This window comes from Gossypium arboreum, chromosome 1 (assembly GCF_025698485.1).
Source record: "Gossypium arboreum isolate Shixiya-1 chromosome 1, ASM2569848v2, whole genome shotgun sequence".
Classification (NCBI taxonomy): domain Eukaryota; kingdom Viridiplantae; phylum Streptophyta; class Magnoliopsida; order Malvales; family Malvaceae; genus Gossypium; species Gossypium arboreum.
The window spans coordinates 81,193,842-81,198,714 of NC_069070.1; positions in this window are offsets into that span (position 1 = coordinate 81,193,842).

Below are 4,873 nucleotides of genomic sequence, written 5' to 3' on the forward strand. Positions count from 1 at the left end.
TTGAAATATTAATTAGGAGGTCTTAAATAGCAATTTTACCAATTTCTAAGTCTATGGACAAAATTGGACATGGATGGAATTTTGGAAAGTTTAGTAGTAAGGGCATTTTGGTCATTTATGGGTAAAATGAATTAAAATACAAAATTAAAAGCCAATTTTGCTCATCTTCAACCCCATGGACGAATATAGCAAGGAGAAACCATGGCTAGGGTTTTCAAGCTTCCAAGCTCAATTGTAAGTCCGTTCTAGCCTCGTTTTAATGATTTTTACGTTTTTGGAGTCCCTTAGCTCGATTAAGCTTATGCTAGCAATAATTCAACCTAGGGTTCATATTTGGAAAAATACCCATAGGTGAAATTTGTGTATTTTGGTGTTTTATGATAGAATATGAGGTTTTAAATTATGTTAGACAACTTTTACTACTCAGTTTTAAGCGAAAACGAGCCAAAGGGCTTAATCGGTAAAAATCTCTAATAGTCATAAGTACATGTTAGAGTGAGAATTTGATGTTGCCATAGAAGGGAAAAATGATCAGCATGTCATAAAACATAAGAAAATAGGCTGAAGTTTAATTTACAAGCTTTGGGGCAAAAGTGTAAATATGTGAAAGTTTAGGGGCAAAACTATAATTTTTCCAAAATATGAGTTTGGGTCAATTTGAATAATGTGAGTCCTAATTAGACTATATTTTAAATGATATAGCAAGGAAAACTAAAATTTGGGCTAAAATGGGGAAAATACCAAGTTGTGGATGAAATGGTAAAAGTAGCCATTTTCGCATACGAGGTAAGTTCATGTGTAAATAATGTAGTATAATTGTTATTTTTAAGTTATTGATGTTAATTATATGATATGCTGATTTTTATCATGAAATATATGCTTTGTGGTTATTTTCGAATAAAATGCAAATTATGTGAATTATTTGTTAAATATAAAGTGCTACCGAGTATTGGTTTCGGTATTTTATGGAAGATGGCATGGAGATGTGTTCGAGGAAAATCCCGTTTGAACCTTAGGAATAGATTAGGATACAAGTGACATGTCACTAGGATATTTGGGCATCCGAACTCATTGAGTTGAGTCCGAGTTCACTTATGGATGCGAATGTCCAAACTCGTTGAGTTGAGTCCGAGTTCGAGAGATGTAACTAGGCATCCGAGCTCGTTGAGTTGAGTTCGAGTTCACTTATGGATGCGAACGCCTGAGCTCGTTGAGTTGAGTCCGAGTTCACTTATGGGCGGGTTACATGGTAGCTTGGCTAGTTATGTGGCACTTATGTGCAAACTTTCCATGTATCCGAATTATCTTCCGATGTGTTCAACGGGTAAAATTCTACTCAAATGGAGGAATACTCGAGATGAAAGGGACGTATTGGTAAGTGTTGTGAAATGAATACTTTGAACAGGTATGTACTTAACCCTCAGGTTGAAAACTCGATATAACAACAATATGGTAAGATGATAAATGAAAATGTGATATGAATGTCTCGGTGATGATTATGCAAATGATGTTTTATGTTTGCTTATATAGTTGTGTTACTTGCTATTTGCATGTGAGCTTACTAAACATTTATGCTTACTTCCTCCTTTTCATTCCTTGTAGTGTTGACAAGCCAGCTAGGAAATCGGGAACGATCGGAGGCATGCTCATACTATCCGTATACCATCTTGGCATAATGGCTTGCATATTTTGAGTATGGCATGTATAGCATTATAATCATTTTGTATATATGGTCTTATGATATGGTTATTGAGTGTTATGGAAATGCTTGGTAATGATTAGCCATTGTAATGGCTAATCATGATCATATTTGGTGTTATGTATGCTAAATTGCTGGCTAATTCATGGAAACCATGAAATAGGTAAAATTTACCATAAAATAGATTCGCATGAAAGCAGATGGCGTGAGTTTGAAAAAATCATTAAAAATAGTAGAGATACAATTAGATGATGAATAAATATGGAATTTAATAATTATGAGTCTATTTTCATATGGATGGAACAAAACAGGTATATGAGTTATATTTTATGAGATGTTTAAATTTTTGTGAAACAGGGCCAGAGCAATTTCTGGATCCCCTGTTCTGACTTTGGAAATTCACCATAAATTTTTCAAAGATAATTAGAAGTCATAATTTATATTTACAGATTCCTTATTGAGTCTAGTTTTATTAGAAACAAATGGAATAGTCATTGAAACTCTGTACAGGGAGATATCTGATTCGAAATACACAGAGGTCAGAACAGTCAAACCCTAAAATAGGGGAGACTTTAACTAATAAACTGTACTAATTTGCTTGACTAAAAATTCTAGAAAGAAATTAGTAAATAGATACATGAGTCTAGTTTCAGGTAAAATTTACGGAATTGGATTTAGAGTTTTGGAACTCGAGATATGAATTTTTAAGCTACTGTGATGCAGATTGCTAGCTTGACTGAAAATTTTAAAAATAAATTGTTTGAGCTGTTTAAGTAATGAATTAATTCTGTTAACACCTCGTGTTCGACTCCGGTGATGGTCTCGGGTACGGGGCATTACAAAATTTCTCCTGGGAGGTCAAGGAAATCAACAGCCACAAAATCCTCAGGGTTTTCAACAGCCACCTTATCAACAAGAGGAGAAACCGAACCTTGAAGAGATGCTCTCAAAATTCATATCAATTTTAGAAACCCATTTCCAAAATACCGAGACAGCACTTAAAATTCAACAAGCATCGATCCAAGGACTCGAAACTCAGATAGGCCAGCTATCCAAACTAATCTCCGAATGACCACAAGGTAGCTTACCAAGTAATATTGAACCTAACCCAAGGGAACACCTCAACGCAATTAGTACTCAAGATAAAGAAGGATTCATTGTGCCTGAGCCAGAATTGATGCAAGAAACTGTGGTGAGCAAAGGTAAAAGTGAGGTAAGTCATAAAAAAATGGTGAATGATGAATATAAACCTCGTGTCCCATACCCTAATGCGACAAGGAAAGACCACTCAGACGAACAATTCGGTAAATTCCTCAAACTTTTGAAAAAATTACATATTAACTTATCGTTTATTGAAGCTTTTTCGCAGATGCCAAATGCAATGAAATTTTTAAAAGAGCTTTTAGTAAATAAGAGGAAGTTGGTCGAAGCATCGCATGTAGAGCTAAATGCAGTCTGCTCATCTATTCTACTGAATAAGCTGCCCCACAAATTGAAAGATCCATGGAGTTTTGCAATTCCTTGTTTAATTGGTAGTTTAGATATAAGTCATGCATTAGCTGATTTAGGGGCTAGTATTAATTTCATGCCTTACAAAATGTTTAAGCAACTAGGTCTTGGGAAACCTAAACAAACTAGGATGAGCATTCAATTGGCAGATAAAACTATAAGATTCCCTAGGGGTATTATTGAAGATGTACTCGTGAAAGTAGATAAGTTTATATTCCCCGTTGATTTAGTTGTTCTAGACATAGAGGACGATAATAACACCCTTTTGATTTTAGGAAGGCCCTTTCTAGCAAGTGCAAAAAAAATTATTGATGTTGGTACAGGTGAGCTTACACTTCGTGTGGGAAACAAAATGATCACCCTTCAAGCTCGTAATTCTAGCATCACATCAAACATTGAAGGTAATAGTCCACACCAATCTACTAAAACTAACAATATGACTTTTTAGAAATTAAGCTTCAAAGAAGTTCATGAGCCATGTTCCAGAAATGATAGAGGAAACATTCATGAAGAACGAAGGCTACGGATAGAGAAGCAAGACGAACGGCGAGCACACGAATCGAGAATGTAACACCCCGAACCCGAGACCGTTGCCGGTGTCGGACACGAGGGGTTAACAAGCCAAAACCACTTGTGGCACCGACCAATTTGACATTTCCAGGCAAGCTGGAAAACTGCGTCGCTGTCGCCTTAAAAAACGTATCTCGAGTTTCACAACTCGGAAACTAATTCTGTAAATTTTCCCTGAATTTAGACTCATATATCCATCCATGGATATATTTCTAGAATTTTTGGTCAGGCCAATTGGTACAGTTTATTAGTTAAAGTCACCCATGTTACAGGGGTATACTACACTGACCTTTGCGCGTTACAACTTGAATATCTCTCTGTACAGGGTTTCAATACTGATACCGTTTGTTTCTAATGAAACTAGACTCAAAAATGAATCTGTACATATAAGGAATGACTTCTAATTCATTCTCGATAATTTATGGTAAATTTTCAAAGTCACGACAGGGGACCCAGAAACCGTTCTGGCCCTGTCTCACGAGAACTTTAATATCTCTCGGTATACTGTTCATATGATCGTTTCGTTACTTTCATATGAAAATAGACTCGTCAAAGTTCGATCGCATAATTTATTCACTAATTAAAACCATTCCTAAAAATTTTCGTGATTTTCCACATCCACGTCACTGCAGCTGGCAGCATCTGTTTTTAAGGTAGGCTTTACCTATATTGTAGTTCCCATGGACCAACTATAGTCTAGTCATACTTAGGTCCAACATATGATCATATTTAGCCATTCCAATGGCTGATCATGTGACCAACTCTCTCATTCCAAACCATAATCACATCATGAAACCAAATATAATTACAAACCACATATGGTCAAATTCCATACTCCACTTTTAGGAACCATTTTCGCATGGCCGCACACATATACATCACAAGTACTTAAAAAAAACCGAGAGTAGTCCTATACATGCCATATCCAAAACACAACTAAAGGAGTACCAAAAAGGGCTTTGATAGTATGGTTGACTTCAACTTATATGATCCCGAATCCGATCGCTAACGAGCAAAATCTATAAATAGAGAAACAAAGAAACGGAGTAAGCAATTTATGCTTAGTAAGTTTCGAGCCATAATATACACACAACC